Here is an 18,892-nt window from a genome sequence, read left to right as displayed (position 1 = left end):
AGTAAAGACCTATGTATAGTCCCTACCTCTAACCAGTAAAGACCTGTTTTATTGTTACTGATTAAGTCTGAGTATTAATTACTTGAACAACTCACAGATTTAACACTAACGTACCACACTGGATGGGCGACGGAATGGCTGTGTGCTTCCCGTTCTCCACCTGCCGATCTCCCGAGCTCTTTGGGGGAGTGGGGAGAGGTTAAGCGGGAGATACGGGGCTGTCCCACTAATCAGACAGAGTTCAAATGGAACCCACGCCGCCCCCTCTGGACGTCTCCTAACATCCTCACCTCCCAGGCAGAGAACGGTTAACAGCAGCCTCTCTACAGGCCCTTGTGATGGCCGTAACCATGGTAGTGATCTAAGGGCTTCCTTATCCAGAGGATCGGGTACCATTGTGGGGTGCTGCTCATCGCTGTGGGTCAGGCCTCAGCTAAAATCTAGGCCGGAGGTCAGGCCCAGGCCCGAGGTCCAGTCCAGGCCCAGGCCTGAGGTCCGGCCCGAGGTCACGCCGGAGGTCAGGTCCAGGTCCGGGGTCAGGTCCAAGGTCAGGCCCGAGGCCATGCAGGCCCGAGGTCAGGCCCAGGCCCGAGGCCATGCAGGTCGGAGGTCCAGTGCAGGCCGGAGGTCAGTCAGGGTGAAAGATCATCCTGCCTCTCTGTGGGTAATGAAAACCCCAATCGATCCAGTTTCTGTAGATTTGTAAGCTCAAACATGAGCATTGTTTCTCCACTATCACAAACTAATTAGCCTCTTTTGTTTTCCTTCAGGTAATGCCAAAGCTAATTTAAGTAAGTTGCTCTCGGTTCGGTGTGTGAGGGGAGCTGATTTGTTTTCTCACTCTGTCTCTCTCTCTTGGTTTCTCTCAGCCTCTCGCTTCCTCGCTATCTGTCTCACTCTGTCTCTGTCTCACTCTGTCTCTGTCTCGCTCGCTCTCTCTGTCTCTGTCTCTGTTCCCATGGATTGAAGGGTAGCTAATGTAACCCCACTATTTAAAAAAGGGGAAGAGAGAAAACGGGGAATTATAGACCGGTAAGCCTGACGTCGGTAGTGGGGAAAATGCTAGAGTCCATTATAAAAGATGTAATAGCAGAGCACTTGGAAAACAGTGACAGGATCGGACAAAGTCAACATGGATTTACAAAAGGTAAATCGTGCTTGACTAATCTGGAATTTTTTGAGGATGTAGCTGGTAGAATAGATAAGGGAGAACCAGTGGATGTGGTGTATTTGGACTTTCAGAAGGCTTTCGATAAGGTCCCGCATAAGAGATTAGCGTGTAAAGTTAAAGCACATGGGATTGGGGGCAAGGTACTGACTTGGATAGAGAACTGGTTGGCAGACAGGAAGCAAAGAATTGCAATAAGTGGCTCTTTTTCCGAGTGGCAGGCAGTGACAAGCGGGTACCGCAGGGATCGGTCCTAGGACCCCAGCTATTCACAATATATATTAATGATCTAGACGAGGGAACTAGATGTAATATCTCCAAGTTTGCAGACGACACAAAGCTGGGTGGGCGTGTGTGCTGTGAGGAGGATGCCAAGAAACTCCAGGATGATTTGGACAGGTTGGGTGATTGGGTAGAAGCATGGCAGATGCAGTATAATGTGGATAAATGCAAGGTTATCCACTTTGGTGGCAGAAACAGGAAGGCAGATTATCTGAATGGCAATAGATTGGGAGAAGGGGAAGTGCAACGAGACCTGGGTGTTCTTGTGCACCAGTCGCTGAAGGTAAGCATGCAGGTGCAGCAGGCGGTTAAGAAGGCAAATGGTATGTTGGCCTTCGTAGCGAGATGGTTTGAGTACAGGAACAAGGATGTCTTGCTGGAGTTGTACAGGGCCTTGGTGAGACCACATCTTGAGTATTGTGTGCAATTTTGGTCGCCTTATCTGAGGAAGGACGTTCTTGCCATGGAGGAAATGCAGCAAAGATTCACCAGACTGATACCTGGGATGGCAGGAATGACGTATGAGGAGAGATTGGGTCGATTGGGCTTATACTCGCTGGAGTTTAGAAGAATGAGAGGGGATCTCATTGAAACTTATAAAATTCTAACAGGACTAGACAGACTAGATGCAGGATGTTCCCGATGGCTGGGGAGTCCAGAACCAGGGGTCACAGTCTAAAGATAAGGGGTAAGCCATTTAGGACAGAGATGAGGAGGAATTTCTTCACCCAGAGAGTGGTGAACCTGTGGAATTCTCTACCACAGAAGGCAATTGAGGCCAATTCATTAAATATATTCAAGAAAGAGTTGGATATATTTCTTAAGGCGAAGGGGATCAAGGGATATGGGGGGAAGACAGGGACAGGGTACTGAGTTTGGATGATCAGCCATGATCTCATTGAATGGCGGGGCAGGCTCGAGGGGCCGAATGGCCTACTCCTGCTCCTATCTTCTATGTTTCTCTCTCTGTCTTGCTGCCCCCCTCTGTCTTGCGCCCAACCCCCACGGCCTGGCGCCCCCGCCCCCTCTCTCTCTCTCTTGCGCTCTCTCTCTCGCGCGCTCTCTCGCTCTTTCAATCTTGCGCTCTCTCTCTCTCTCTCAAGTTTGCAGAAGGAGCAAGGTGGAAGAGCATTGGAATAGTCGAGTCTGGAGGTAACAAAGGGCATGGATGAGGGTTTCAGCAGCAGATGGGTGGAGTTGGGCGACGTAATGGAGGTGGAAGTAGGTGGTTTTGTTAGGTTCTTCCTGATTGGATGAGCTGTGATGGGAATGATGGGCTATTTCTGATTGGATGAGCTGTGATGGGGGATGATGGGCTATTTCTGATTGGATGAGCTGTGATGGGGATGATGGGCTATTTCTGATTGGATGAGCTGTGATGGGGGAGGATGGGCTATTTCTGATTGGATGAGCTGTGATGGGGATGATGGGCTATTTCTGATTGGATGAGCTGTGATGGGAATGATGGGCTATTTCTGATTGGATGAGCTGTGATGGGGATGATGGGCTATTTCTGATTGGATGAGCTGTGATGGGGATGATGGGCTCTTTCTGATTGGATGAGCTGTGATGGGGGAGGATGGGCTAATTCTGATTGGAAGAGCTGTGATGGGGATGATAGGCTATTTCTGATTGGATGAGCTCTGATGGGGAATGGTAGGCTATTTCTGATTGGAAGAGCTGTGATGGGGATGATAGGCTATTTCTGATTGGATGAGCTGTGATGGGGATGATAGGCTATTTCTGATTGGATGAGCTGTGATGGGGATGATAGACTATTTCTGATTGGATGAGCTCTGGTGGGGATGATAGACTATTTCTGATTGGATGAGCTGTGATGGGGATGATAGACTATTTCTGATTGGATGAGCTGTGATGGGGATGATAGGCTATTTCTGATTGGATGAGCTGTGGGGGATGATGGGCTATTTCTGATTGGATGAGCTGTGATGGGGATGATAGGCTATTTCTGATTGGATGAGCAGTGATGGGGATGATGGGCTATTTCTGATTGGATGAGCTGTGATGGGGATGAAGGACTATTTCTGATTGGATGAGCTGTGATGGGGATGATGGGCTATTTCTGATTGGATGAGCTGTGATGGGGATGATGGGCTACTTCTGATTGGATGAGCTGTGATGGGGATGATGGACTATTTCTGATTGGATGAGCTGTGATGGGGATGATGGGCTATTTCTGATTGGATGAGCTGTGGGGGATGATGGGCAGTTTCTGATTGGTTGAGCTGTGATGGGAATGATAGGCTATTTCTGATTGGATGAGCTGTGATGGGGATGATAGACTATTTCTGATTGGATGAGCTGTGATGGGGATGATAGGCTATTTCTGATTGGATATTTCTGATTGGATGAGCTGTGATGGGGATGATGGGCTATTTCTGATTGGATGAGCTGTGATGGGGATGATGGACTATTTCTGATTGGATGAGCTGTGATGGGGATGATAGGCTATTTCTGATTGGATGAGCTGTGGGGGATGATGGGCTATTTCTGATTGGATGAGCTGTGATGGAAATGGTAGGCTATTTCTGATTGGATGAGCTGTGGGGGATGATGGGCTATTTCTGATTGGATGAGCTGTGATGGGAATGATAGGCTATTTCTGATTGGATGAGCTGTGGGGGATGATGGGCTATTTCTGATTGGATGAGCTGTGATGGGAATGATAGGCTATTTCTGATTGGATGAGCTGTGATGGGGATGATAGACTATTTCTGATTGGATGAGCTGTGATGGGGGATGATGGGCTATTTCTGATTGGATGAGCTGTAATGGGGATGATGGGCTATTTCTGATTGGATGAGCTGTGGGGGATGATGGGCTATTTCTGATTGGATGAGCTGTGATGGGGGATGATAGGCTATTTCTGATTGGATGAGCTGTGATGCGGATGATAGGTTTGTTCTGATTGGATGAGCTGTGGGGGATGATGTGATATTTCTGATTGGATGAGCTGTGATGGGGATGATAGGCTATTTCTGATTGGATGAGCTGTGATGGGCTATTTCTGATTGGATGAGCTATTTCTGATTGGATGAGTTGTGATGGGGGATGATAGGCTATTTCTGATTGGATGAGCTGTGATGGGGATGATAGGTTTGTTCTGATTGGATGAGCTGTGGGGGATGATAGGCTATTTCTGATTGGATGAGCTGTGATGGGGATGGTAGGCTCTTTCTGATTGGATGAGCTGTGATGGGGCTGATGGGCTATTTCTGATTGGATGAGCTGTGATGGGGATGATAGGCTATTTCTGATTGGATGAGCTGTGATGGGTGATGATGGGCTATTTCTGATTGGATGAGCTGTGATGTGGATGATAGGCTATTTCTGATTGGAAGAGCTGTGATAGGCTATTTCTGATTGGATGAGCTGTGATGGGGATGATGGGCTATTTCTGATTGGATGAGCTGTGATGGGGATGATGGGCTCTTTCTGATTGGATGAGCTGTGATGGGGGAGGATGGGCTATTTCTGATTGGAAGAGCTGTGATGGGGATGATAGGCTATTTCTGATTGGATGAGCTCTGATGGGGAATGGTAGGCTATTTCTGATTGGAAGAGCTGTGATGGGGATGATAGGCTATTTCTGATTGGATGAGCTGTGATGGGGATGATAGACTATTTCTGATTGGATGAGCTGTGGTGGGGATGATAGACTATTTCTGATTGGATGAGCTGTGGTGGGGATGATAGACTATTTCTGATTGGATGAGCTGTGATGGGGATGATAGACTATTTCTGATTGGAAGAGCTGTGATGGGGATGATAGGCTATTTCTGATTGGATGAGCTGTGGGGGATGATGGGCTATTTCTGATTGGATGAGCTGTGATGGGGGATGATAGGCTATTTCTGATTGGATGAGCTGTGATGGTGGATGATAGGCTATTTCTGATTTGATGAGCTGTGATTGGGGGATGATAGGCTATTTCTGATTGGATGAGCTGTGATGGGGATGATAGGCTATTTCTGATTGGATGAGCTGTGATGGGGATGATAGGCTATTTCTGATTGGATGAGCTGTGATGTGGATGATAGGTTTGTTCTGATTGGATGAGCTGTTGGGGATGATGCGATATTTCTGATTGGATGAGCTGTGATGGGGATGATAGGCTATTTCTGATTGGATGAGCTGTGATGGGGATGATAGGCTATTTCTGATTGGATGAGCTGTGATGGGCTATTTCTGATTGGATGAGCTGTGATGGGCTATTTCTGATTGGATGAGCTGTGGGGGATGATAGGCTATTTCTGATTGGATGAGCTGTGATGGGCTATTTCTGATTGGATGAGCTGTGATGGGGATGATAGGCTATTTCTGATTGGATGAGCTGTGATGGGGATGATAGGTTTGTTCTGATTGGATGAGCTGTGGGGGATGATAGGCTATTTCTGATTGGATGAGCTGTGATGGGGATGGTAGGCTCTTTCTGATTGGATGAGCTGTGATGGGGCTGATGGGCTATTTCTGATTGGATGAGCTGTGATGGGGATGATAGGCTATTTCTGATTGGATGAGCTGTGATGGGTGATGATGGGCTATTTCTGATTGGATGAGCTGTGATGGGGATGATAGGCTATTTCTGATTGGATGAGCTGTGATGGTGGATGATAGGCTATTTCTGATTTGATGAGCTGTGATTGGGGGATGATAGGCTATTTCTGATTGGATGAGCTGTGATGGGGATGATAGGCAATTTCTGATTGGATGAGCTGTGATGGGGATGATAGGCTATTTCTGATTGGATGAGCTGTGATGGGGATGATAGGCTATTTCTGATTGGATGAGCTGTGATGTGGATGATAGGTTTGTTCTGATTGGATGAGTTGTTGGGGATGATGCGATATTTCTGATTGGATGAGCTGTGATGGGGATGATAGGCTATTTCTGATTGGATGAGCTGTGATGGGCTATTTCTGATTGGATGAGCTGTGATGGGGATGATAGGCTATTTCTGATTGGATGAGCTGTGATGGGGATGATATGCTATTTCTGATTGGATGAGCTGTGATGGGGATGATATGCTATTTCTGATTGGATGAGCTGTGATGTGGATGATAGGTTTGTTCTGATTGGATGAGCTGTTGGGGATGATGCGATATTTCTGATTGGATGAGCTGTGATGGGGATGATAGGCTATTTCTGATTGGATGAGCTGTGATGGGGATGATAGGCTATTTCTGATTGGATGAGCTGTGATGGGCTATTTCTGATTGGATGAGCTGTGATGGGCTATTTCTGATTGGATGAGCTATTTCTGATTGGATGAGCTGTGGGGGATGATAGGCTATTTCTGATTGGATGAGCTGTGATGGGCTATTTCTGATTGGATGAGCTGTGATAGGGATGATAGGCTATTTCTGATTGGATGAGCTGTGATGGGGATGATAGGTTTGTTCTGATTGGATGAGCTGTGGGGGATGATAGGCTATTTCTGATTGGATGAGCTGTGATGGGGATGGTAGGCTCTTTCTGATTGGATGAGCTGTGATGGGGATGATAGGCTATTTCTGATTGGATGAGCTGTGATGGGTGATGATGGGCTATTTCTGATTGGATGAGCTGTGATGGGGATGATAGGCTATTTCTGATTGGAAGAGCTGTGATAGGCTATTTCTGATTGGATGAGCTGTGATGGGGAATGATGGGCTATTTCTGATTGGATGAGCTGTGATGGGGGTGATAGGCTATTTCTGATTGGATGAGCTGTGATGGGTGATGATGGGCTATTTCTGATTGGATGAGCTGTGATGGGGGTGATAGGCTATTTCTGATTGGATGAGCTGTGATGGGTGATGATGGGCTATTTCTGATTTGATTTGCTGTGATGGGGGGATGATAGGCTATTTCTGATTGGATGAGCTGTGATGGGGATGATAGGCTATTTCTGATTGGATGAGCTGTGACGGGGATGATAGGCTATTTCTGATTCGATGAGCTGTGATGGGGATGATAGGCTATTTCTGATTAGATGAGCTGTGATGGGGATGATAGGTTTGTTCTGATTGGATAGAATGTTGGACATGTCACAACAACCCCCCCTCCTTATTTATTGACAATAGTGTATTTTCTTCATTACAGCTCTGGAGAAGTTCCTCTCTAAAACAGGTAAGTCTCAGATATTTCTGGGCTGGTGCCGCGGCGGTCTGAGAGTGCGTCGCCTCCTCAGGGCTCCTCTGTTTCTCTCTCCCCCCAGTACTGCAGTGTGTTACAACATGCGCCTCTCGGACCCAGGCTTGACGGGCTCCTTCTCCTCTCTCTGAGTGGGGCTAGATGGAGTTGTGGGTCATCACGTCTCCTGTTGGCGTATTGGAGCTGTCTTTGAATCTAGCCTGGATTGATGGGGTACATCTCTCTCGGTGAAGCAGTGGGTTATCACCCTGCCCTATCACCCATTGCAGTGTTACTCAGTGTTCAGCCTGTACCTGAACGGGGTCTTCTTGGTTCTCAAGCTTGATTTAAAAAAAACATTGACCCGTCAAAGCCCATTCCTGTAGAAGGGTGCAACTACCCCAACCCCGACATCCCCACTTTGGGAAGTTTAAAATCCTCCTTTGACATCAATGGAAGGAGAATGGCGGGCAGTGAGCTGTGAATTTCCCATCGGCCGCCCGTTGTGTACGATGTTTCTGGAATATTCTACCCCGTGTAATACCGACATTGAATGCATCTATATTTAAAAGCATGTTTGTAGGGCTATTAATAGAGTTCTGTTGCAGTGGATTGAATTACTAGTTTGAAGATCCTTTAATATTGCTTGTTTGTCTTTTCAGCTGCGGAGAGAGTCATCACTGCTGCAGGTGAGAAACACATTCCAGTCCTTGTGTCAGATTCTTCCCTCGTTTCCCAGGCCTCAAACTGTGGGACTCCTCACCTCAGTCACTCCCTTAGGCCTTTTCGTAACCTGATCTCTCCACTTGGACAAGGCCAAACTGGGAGGTTCATCATTGGATGAGATGTCAAACTGGGAGGTCCATCATTGGATGAGATGTCAAACTGGGAGGTCCATCATTGGATGAGATGTCAAACTGGGAGGTCCATCATTGGATGAGATGTCAAACTAGGAGGTCCATCATTGGATGAGATGTCAAACTGGGAGGTCCATCATTGGATGAGATGTCAAACTGGGAGCCCATCATTGGATGAGATGTCAAACTGGGAGGTCATCATTGGATGAGATGCCAAACTAGGAGGTTCATCATTAGATGAGATGTCAAACTAGGAGGTTCATCATTGGATGAGATGTCAAACTGGGAGGTCATCATTGGATGAGATGCCAAACTAGGAGGTCCATCATTGGATGAGATATCAAACTGCGAGGTTCATCTTTGGATGAGATGTCAAACTTGGAGGTCCATCATTGGATGAGTTGTCAAACTGGGAGGTCCATCATTGGATGAGATGTCAAACTGGGAGGTCCATCATTGGATGAGATGTCAAACTGGGAGGTCTATCATTGGATGAGATGTCAAACTGGGAGGTCCATCATTGGATGAGATGTCAAACTGGGAGGTCTATCATTGGATGAGATGTCAAACTGGGAGGTCCATCATTGGATGAGATGTCAAACTGGGAGGTCTATCATTGGATGAGATGTCAAATTGGGAGGTCCATCATTGGATGAGATGTCAAACTGGGAGGTCCATCATTGGATGAGATGTCAAACTAGGAGGTCTATCATTGGATGAGATGTCAAACTGGGAGGTCCATCATTGGATGAGATGTCAAACTGGGAGGTCTATCATTGGATGAGATGTCAAACTGGGAGGTCCATCATTGGATGAGATGTCAAACTGGGAGGTCCATCATTGGATGAGATGTCAAACTGGGAGGTCTATCATTGGATGAGATGTCAAACTGGGAGGTCCATCATTGGATGAGATGTCAAACTGGGAGGTCCATCATTGGATGAGATGTCATACTGGGAGGTCCATCATTGGATGAGATGTCAAACTGGGAGGTACATCCTTTGGACGAGATGTCAAACTGGGAGGTCCATCATTGGATGAGATGTCAAACTGGGAGGTTCATCATTGGATGAGAGGTCACACTGGGGGGTCCATCATTGGATGAGATGTCAAACTGGGAGGTTCATCATTGGATGAGATGTCAAACATAGAAACAGAGAAGATAGGAGCAGGAGTAGGCCATTCGGCCCCTCAAGCCTGCTCCGCCATTCAATGCGATCATGGCTGATCATCCAAATTCAGTACCCGGTCCCTGCTTTCTCCCCATACCCCTTGATCCCTTTGGCCTTAAGAAATATATCCAACTCCTTCTTGAATATATTTAATGAATTGGCCTCTACTGCCTTCTGTGGTAGAGAATACCACAGGTTCACCACTCTCTGGGTGAAGAAATTCCTCCTCATTTCTGTCTTAAATGGCCTACCCCTTATCCTTAGACTGTGACCCCTGGTTCTGGACTCCCCGACCATCAGGAACATCCTTCCTACATCTAGTCTGTCCAGTCCTGTCAGCATTTTATAAGTTTCAATGAGATCCCCTCTCATTCTTCTAAACTCCAGCGAGTACAAGTCCAATCGACCCAATCTCTCCTCATATGTCATTCCTGCCATCCCAGGTATCAGCCTGGTGAATCTTCGCTGAACTCCTTCCATGGCAAGAACATCCTTCCTGAGATAAGGCGACCAAAACTGCACACCATACTCAAGATGTGGTCTCACCAAGGCCCTGTACAACTGCAGCAAGACATCCTTGTTCCTGTACTCAAACCCTCTCGCTACGAAGGCCAACATACCATTTGCCTTCTTAACCGCCTGCGGCACCTGCCTGCCACTTGGAAAAAGACCCGTTTATTCCAACTCTTTGCTTTCTGTCTGCCAACCAGTTCTCTATCCAAGTCAATACCTTGCCCCCAATCCCATGTGCCCTAACTTTACACGCTAATCTCTTATGCGGGACCTTATCGAAAGCCTTCTGAAAGTTCAAATACACCACATCCACTGGTTCTCCCTTATCTGTTTTACCAGTTACATCCTCAAAAAATTCCAGTAGATTAGTCAAGCACGATTTACCTTTTGTAAATCCATGTTGACTTTGTCCGATCCTGTCACTGTTTTCCAAGTGCTCTGCTATTACATCTTTTATAATGGACTCTAGCATTTTCCCCACTACCGATGTCAGGCTCAGTCAGGTCTGTAATTCCCCGTTTTCTCTTTACCACCTTTTTTGAATAGTGGGGTAACATTAGCTACCCTCCAATCCATGGGTACTGTTCCAGATTCTATAGAATGTTGGAAGATGATCAGCAATGCATCAACTATTTCTAGGGCCACTTCCTTAAGTACCCTAGGATGTAGACTATCAGGCCCTGGGGATTTATCCGCCTTCAATCCCGTCAATTTCCCTAACACCATTTTCCCTACAAATACTGATTTCTTTCAGTTCCTCCCTTTCATCAGACCCTATGTTCCCCGACATCTCTGGGAGGTTATTTGTGTCCTCCTTTGTGAAGACAGAACCAAAATATGTATTTAATTGGTCTGCCATTTCTTTGTTCCCCATTATAAATTCCCCTGATTCTGACTGCAAGGGACCTACGCTTGACTTCACCAATCTTTTTCTCTTCACATATCTATAAAAGCTTTTACAGTCAGTTTTTATGTTCCCTGCAAGCTTACTCTCATATTCAATTTTCCCCTTTTTAATTAATCCCTTTGTCCTCTGTTGAATCCTAAACTGCTCCCAATCCTCAGGTTTACTGCTTTTTCTGGCCAATTTATATGTCCTCTCCTTGGATCTTATGCTATCCCTAATTTCCTTGTTAGCCACGGTTGAGTTACCTTTTTTGTTTTATTTTTATGCCAAACTGGGATGAACAAATTCTGTAGTTCATGCATGCGGTCTTTGAATGTTTGCCATTGCCTATCCACCGTCAACCCTTTGAGTGACATTGCCCAATCAATCCTACCCAGCTTGCTCCTCAGACCATTGTAGTTTCCTTTACTATGGGGGGGTCCATCATTGGATGAGATGTCAAACTGGGAGGTCCATCATTGGATGACCTGTCAAACTGGGAGGTCCATCCGTTGGACGAGACCAAACTGGGAGTTCCATCATTGGATGAGATGTCGAACTGGGAGATCCATCCTTTGGATGAGATGTCGAACTAGGGTCCATCCTTTGGATGAGACCAAACTAGGAGGGAGCACCCTTTGGACGAGATGTCAACCCGAGGCCCCATCTGCCTGTCGTGGCGGTACAGGTGGAAATTCAAGATCCCACGGCACTATTGGAAGAGCAGAGCATACTCCTGGTATCCTGGGCCAACACCACCAAAAATCCGTATATTCATCTCGTCTGCTGGTCAAGTTGGTAGACCGTTTTGCCTCCACGACCTGCAGTCACGACAAACTAATTGCCCGAGGCACATCTCGACGTGAAAACGCGAAACGCAAATGCGGCAATTATTATTTGGTGTTGTGACAAGAGATGTTGCACCTCAGATGGTGAAGTGTCGGCAGAGAAAACCAGCACCGAAGCTTCGCAAGCCGCGGCCCTGGCTCATGGTCAGCGGCCAGAGCTCTGCTCCTTAGTTCCACACGTAGGAAATATAGGAAACTCGGCAGCCAATTTGCGCACAGCAAGATCTCAAAACCAGCAGTGACCAGTTCATCTGTGTTGGTGCTGTTGGCTGAGGGATAAATATTGGCCAGGATTCCGAGGCGAATTCCCCTGCTTTTCTTCGAAATAATGGCCGTGGGATCTTTTACGTCCACCCGAGAGGGCAGACAGGGGCCTCGGTTTAACGCCTCACCTGAAAGACAGCACCTCCAACAGTGCTGTGCTCCCTCGGTACTGCACCGGAGTGTCGGCCTGGATTATGAGCTCAAGTCTGTGTAGTGGGGACTACGAACCCATGGACCTTCTGTCTCCGAGGCGAGAGCGATGCCCAGAGACGCAGAGGTGAACTTGTACCTATACGGCGGTGTTAACGAGAAACGGCTCATGGTGCGCTCGCCTTTGTTGCGTAGGCAAACGCAGCGGCCAACTCGGGCATGGCCCGGTGACGACAGACGGCAAATGAGATGGCCCGCCGCGTCCATCCTGACTTAAAGTTTCCCAACCCACGGAATTGCGGCAGGAAACTAACCGACTGTGCATCGGATTCTTGAAGGAGATTGAATTGGGGTCGCAGGGGTGTCTCGCAAAATGGGCGTGGGCGGATGGGACGCGACGGGACGGGGCAGTTCTGGAGTGTTGCCAGCGATGAAATTGGCGAGCCAACACCGGGGCTCCATGCGGAGCGGGCACGGGAATGGTGCTCACTATTTACCTCCCGTGAACGTGGGGTGCAGGCGAAATGCCGGGCGATGCGTGAACGATACTACGACAAACCGCCTGGTCTGTGTGAGACCCCCCAACCCCTCAATCACCCCAATCCCCCACTACCCCCCCTACCCCAATCCTCCACTCCCCCCCAATGCCCCTCCTCCCCCCAATCCCCCACCTCACCCCCCAATCCCCCACCACCCCCCAATCCCCCTGCTCCTCCCCCCACAATCCCCCACCTCCTCCCCCCAACCCCACTCCTCCCCACAATCCCCCTCCTCCCCCACAATCCCACTCCTCCCCAATCCCCCTCCTCCCCCAATATCCCCCTCATCCCCCACCTCCATCTCCCCCAATCCTCCTCCTCCCCCCCAATCCCCCACCTCCCCCCAATCCCCCTCCTCCCCCCATTCCCCCTCCTACCCCATTCCCCCTCCTGCCCCCATCCCCCTTCTCCCCCAATCCCCCTCCTCCCCCAATCCCCCACCTCCATCTCCCCCCAGTCCCCCTCCTCCTCCCAATCCTCCTCCTCCATCTCCCCCAATCCTCCTCCTCCCCCCAATCCCCCTCCTCCCCCCCATTCCCCCTCCTGCCCCATCCCCCTTCTCACCCAAACCCCCTCCTCCCCCCAATCCCCCTCCTCCCCAATCCTCCTCCTCCCCCCATCGCCCTCCTCCCCCAAATCGTCCTCCCCAATCCTCCTCCTCCCCCCCAATCCCCCTCCTCCTCCCCCCATCCCCCTCCTCCCCCACAATCCCCCTCCTCCCCAATCCCCCTCCTCCCCCAATATCCCCCTCATCCCCCACCTCCATCTCCCCCAATCCTCCTCCTCCCCCCCAATCCCCCACCTCCCCCCAATCCCCCTCCTCCCCCCATTCCCCCTCCTACCCCATTCCCCCTCCTGCCCCCATCCCCCTTCTCCCCCAATCCCCCTCCTCCCCCAATCCCCCACCTCCATCTCCCCCCAGTCCCCCTCCTCCTCCCAATCCTCCTCCTCCATCTCCCCCAATCCTCCTCCTCCCCCCAATCCCCCTCCTCCCCCCCATTCCCCCTCCTGCCCCATCCCCCTTCTCACCCAAACCCCCTCCTCCCCCCAATCCCCCTCCTCCCCAATCCTCCTCCTCCCCCCATCGCCCTCCTCCCCCAAATCGTCCTCCCCAATCCTCCTCCTCCCCCCCAATCCCCCTCCTCCTCCCCCCATCCCCCTCCTCCCCCCCAATCGTCCTCCCCCCCACATCCTCCTCCTCCCCCCATCCCCCTCCTCCCCCCCAATCGTCCTCCCCCCCACATCCTCCTCCTCCCCAATCCTCCTCCTCCCCCCCAATCCCCCTCCTCCTCCCCCCATCCCCCTCCTCCCCCCCAATCGTCCTCCCCCCCACATCCTCCTCTCCCCAATCCTCCTCCTCCCCCCAATCCCCCTCCATCCCCCTCCTCCCCCCAATCACCCTCCTCCCCCCCCACCCCCTTCCATGCTCAAGGGAATACAAGCCTAGCCTATACAACTATATGTCCTCATACTTTAACCCTTTAAGCCGCGGTATCATTCTGGTGAATCCACGCTGCACCCCCTCCATGGCCAATATATTCTTCCTGAGGTGCGGTGCCCAGAACTGAACAGAGTTAATCCAAAAGCCTTTCCACCATCTACAGGGCACATGTCAGGAGTGTGATGGAATACTCTGCACTTGCCTGGACGAGTGCAGCTCCAACAACAGTCAAGAAGCTTGACACCATCCAGGATAAAGCAGCCCACTTGATTGACACCCCATCCACCACCTTAAACATTCACTCCCTCCACCACTGGCATACCGTGGCTGCAGTGTGTACCATGTACAAGATGCACTGCAGCAACTCGCCAAGGCTGCTTTGAAAGCACCTCCAAACCCACAACCTCTTCCACCTAGAAGGACAAGGGCAGCAGGCGCATGGGAACACCACCACCTGCAAGTTCCCCTCCAAGTTACACACCATCCTGACTTAGAAATATATCGCCGATCCTTCATCGTCGCTGGGTCAAAATCCTGGAACTCCCTACCTGACAGCACTGTGGGAGTACCTTTACCTCACGACATGCAGCGGTTCAAGAAGGCGGCTCACCACCACCTTCTCGAGGGCAATTAGGGATGGGCAATAAATGCTGGCCTTGCCAGCGACGCCCTGACCCCATAAACGAATATTTAAAAAAAAGCTGGGGTCTGACCAGAGCTTTATACAACTGTAGCAAACTTCTGCCCTTGTGTATGCCAACTTCCTTAAGAGAAAGGCCAGCATATGGGGAAAGAGTAGGGGAGTGGGATTAATTGGATAGCTCTACCAAAGAGCCGGCACAGGCACGATGGGCCAAATGGCCTCCTTCTGCGCGTCTCATTCTATGATTCCGTTAGCCTAATTAATTATGTTGTGTACCTGTTTGCTCGTGTTTGGTGATTTCTGTACAATGCTCGAAGTTCACGTCCAAGGTCTGACCTCTGATCTCCTGTGTGTTGCCAGTTCCCGTGACCTTCGACTCCGAGACCGCCTACCGCTATCTGAGGATCTCGGCGGACCGGCTGGTCGTGTCGTTCAGCGAGGTCTGGCAGGACGTGCCCCGCCAACCCGAAGCGGTTCGACTCCAGGCTCTTTGTGATAGCGACAGAAGGGTATCGGAGCGGGTGCCAGTATTGGGAGGTGTTTGTGGGCAGCAAGCAATACTGGGCTCTGGGAGTGATCAGGGAGTCTGCCCCCAGGAATGGTTATGTCACGCTGAGCCTGGAGAATGGTTACTGGACTATCGGCAAGCGCGGCGATCACTACGAGGCCAATGACCTGACTCCCCGGCCAATCGAGAGGAGGGCGACCGCCCAGATCATCGGCATTCACCTGAACTGGGAGGAGGGAAAGGTTCAGTTCTACAACGCTGACGACATGGCCCATATCTACACCTTCACCGCGACATTCACCGAGAAAATCTACCCATTCTTCAGCCCTTGGGCGTCCCGGAAGAGAATGAAAATCTCTCCCCTTTAACTCCGCACGTCTAGCCATTGTTCACAAACTGGGGCTGACCCGAGTGACCGTGGACAATAAGGATGGGCAACAGGACAAGCTGCTAAACCGATTCTCGTTCGCAAAAACAGTGGTCAAGTATTAGCCTGGCAAGTGGCAAGGACAATGTTGTTCATCTTTTAAATGGAATTCAAGGTTCGAAGCCTTGGTGACATTTTTTTTTAATGTATTCACGGGATGTGGGCGTCGCTGGCAAGGCCGGCATTTATTGCCCATCCCTAATTACCCTTTGTGGTGGTGCGCTGCCGCCTTGAACCGCTGCAATTTCTAGCAGTTTGATACAACTGAGTGGCTTGTTGGGCCATTTCAGAGGGCAGTTAAGAGTCAACCACATTGCTGTGGGTCTGGAGTCACATATAGGCCAGACCGGGTAAGGACGGCAGATTTCCTTCCCTAAAGGACATTCGTGAACCAGATGGGTTTTTACGACAATCCGATAGTTTCATGGTTACCATCACTAATGCTAGCTTTTTATTCCTGATTTATTTAATTAACTGAATTTAAATTCCCCAGCTGCCGTGGTGGGATTTGAACTCGCGTCTCCGAATCATTAGTCCAGGCCTCTGGATTACTAGCCCAGTCACAAAACCACTATGCTACCATTCAGGACTTGCGCGGTGAAGCAAGTTAATTATGCAAAGTGAAAAAAATGTACATGAGCAATGTAGAAGGCCGAGGCCAGAGTGGGATGTGGAATTAAAATGGCAAGCGAACGGAAGCTCAGGGTCACGCTTGCAGCCTGTACGAAGGTGTTCCGCAAAGCGATCACCTAATCTGCGTTTGGTCTCCTCAATGTGAGGGTGGGACCCCCGGCTGATACCCACATCTCTGCGCCGCCCCCCCCCCAACCCCTCCCTTTGCCTCCTTGGTGAGTGATCCTTATCCCAACACTAATGTAACTGGTACAAAAAGCGAAAAACTGCGGATGCTGGAAATCTGAAATAAAAACAGAAAATGCTGGAAATACTCGGGCAGCATCTGTGGAGAGAGAAAGGGAGTTGACGTTTCAGGTCGATGACCCTTCGTCAGAACGTCTGACAAGAAGGGTCACCGATCTGAAACATTAACTCTGTTTCTCTCTCTACAGATGCTGCCTGACCTGCTGAGTGTTTCCAGCATTTTCTGTTTGTATTACTAACGTAACTGGTCCTTCTGTGACAAACAGAGAAAAAATTAAAGCTTCATGCACATTTAAACCTATCTCCGAGAGCACTCGGAGCAGCGGGAGCAGAGGAGGAGCAGCTGGGTATAAAAACCCACGACCAGCGAGGCCCGAGAGCACTCGGAGCAGCGGGAGCAGAGGAGGAGCAGCCGGGTATAAAAACCCACGACCAGCGAGGCCCGAGAGCACTCGGAGCAGCGGGAGCAGAGGAGGAGCAGCCGGGTATAAAAACCCACGACCAGCGAGGCCCGAGAGCACTCGGAGCAGCGGGAGCAGAGGAGGAGCAGCCGGGTATAAAAACCCACGACCAGCGAGGCTTACCAACTCCGCAGCCGGGAGAGAGGTAAAAAATAGTCAGTGTGTGATGTCACCAGGGAGCAGGTAAGTGATTGGTTGGTGAGTATTTCTCTTTTTTAAACTTTAACTGTAGTTTATCGTTACTAGGGTCTTTTCTGGTGTAGCAGGTACTGTTGGTAGACTATACAAGAGCCTTAGAGATATCTTTAATTGGTGATAGTAAATTAATTTAAATTAATTAAGGGGTAAGTCATGCCAGGAGAGCCCAGCCCCGTGATGTGCTCCTCCTGCTCCATGTGGGAATTCAGGGACACTGCCCCTGGTGACTACGTGTGCGGGAAATGCATCCATCTGCAGCTATTAGCAGACCGCATTGAGGAGCTGGAGCTGCGGGTGGATGGGTTGTGGAGCATTCACGAGGCTGAGAAGTTCGTGGATAGCACGTTTAGTGAGTTGGTCACACCGCAGGGAAGGGCTGCACAGGAAGAAAGGAAATGGGTGACCACCAGGCGGAGCAATAGAAGTAGGCAGGTAGTGCAGAAATCCCCTGTGACCATTCCCCTCTCAAACAAGTATACCGTTTTGGATACTGTTGGGGGGAATGACTCACCAGGGGAAGGCAGCAGCAGCCAGCTTCCTGGCACTGGGGGCGCTCCTGCTGCCCAGGAGGGGAGGAAAAAGAGTGGGAGAGCAATAGTCATAGGGGATTCTATAGTAAGGGGAACAGATAGGCGTTTCTGTGGCCGTAGACGTGAATCCAGGATGGTTTGTTGCCTCCCTGGTGCCAGGGTCAAGGATGTCACTGAGTGGCTGCAGAGCATTCTGGAGGGGGAGGGTGAACAGCCAGAGGTCGTGGTCCACATTGGTACCAACGACATAGGTAAAAAGAGGGATGAGGTCCTGCAGCAAGAATTTAGGGAGCTAGGGGCAAGATTAAGGAGCAGGACCTCGAAGGTTGTAATCTCTGGATTACTCCCGGTGCCACGTGCTAGTGAGTATAGGAATAGGAGGATAGAACAGATGAATGCGTGGCTAAAGGGATGGTGCAGGAGGGAGGGCTTTAGTTTCCTGGATCACTGGGTCTGCTTCTGGGACAGGTGGGACTTGTACAAGTCGGACGGTTTACACCTGAACCAGAGGGGAACCAATATCCTTGCAGGGAGGTTTGCTAGCACTGCTGTGGGGGGTTTAAACTAATTCGGCAGGGGGATGGGATACAGAGTGGAGCTATAGTAGGGGGTGATGTACAGCCAAATAAGGAGGAAAAAACAAGTCCGCAGGGAAGGCAGAGCAAAGATGTGAAGGCAAAAGGGAATATGGCAGGGCTGGAAGGCATTTATTTTAATGCAAGGAGTCTTGCAAATAAGGTGGATGAACTGAAGTTGTTGTTGAACACATGGGAGTACGATATTGTTGCTATCACGGAGACATGGTTGAGGGAGGGTCAGGACTGGCAGCTCAATATTCCGGGGTATAGAATCTTCAGGCGAGACAGAGGGGGGTGTAAAAGGGGAGGGGGTGTTGCAATATTAATTAAGGAGTCTATTACTGCTGTAAGGAGGGATGATATATTAGCGGGTTCCTCTAATGAGGCCATATGGGTAGAACTTAAAAACAAAA

At 49.8% G+C, this 18,892-nt stretch overlaps 1 pseudogene across 1 annotated transcript in view; it reads left to right on the top strand.

The window, feature by feature from the left end:
• LOC147096273 (butyrophilin subfamily 3 member A3-like) overlaps window positions 1-16,839 on the top strand; it is a 62,657-nt pseudogene extending 45,818 nt beyond the window's left edge. The window contains exons 9-12 of the transcript XR_015074600.1: window positions 771-791; window positions 7,556-7,582; window positions 8,248-8,274; window positions 15,259-16,839. The product of XR_015074600.1 is annotated as a butyrophilin subfamily 3 member A3-like (transcript). The remainder of the gene's footprint in view (window positions 1-770; window positions 792-7,555; window positions 7,583-8,247; window positions 8,275-15,258) is intronic.
• Window positions 16,840-18,892: the final 2,053 nt, after the last annotated feature.

The sequence above is a fragment of the Somniosus microcephalus genome, unplaced genomic scaffold (genome assembly GCF_052327205.1).
Source record: "Somniosus microcephalus isolate GS21.2 unplaced genomic scaffold, FLI_Smic_1.0 unresolved_chr1, whole genome shotgun sequence".
Classification (NCBI taxonomy): Eukaryota; Metazoa; Chordata; class Chondrichthyes; order Squaliformes; family Somniosidae; genus Somniosus; species Somniosus microcephalus.
Note: the sequence above shows the minus strand (reverse complement) of the source record. Positions and strands in the feature narration are given on the sequence as shown.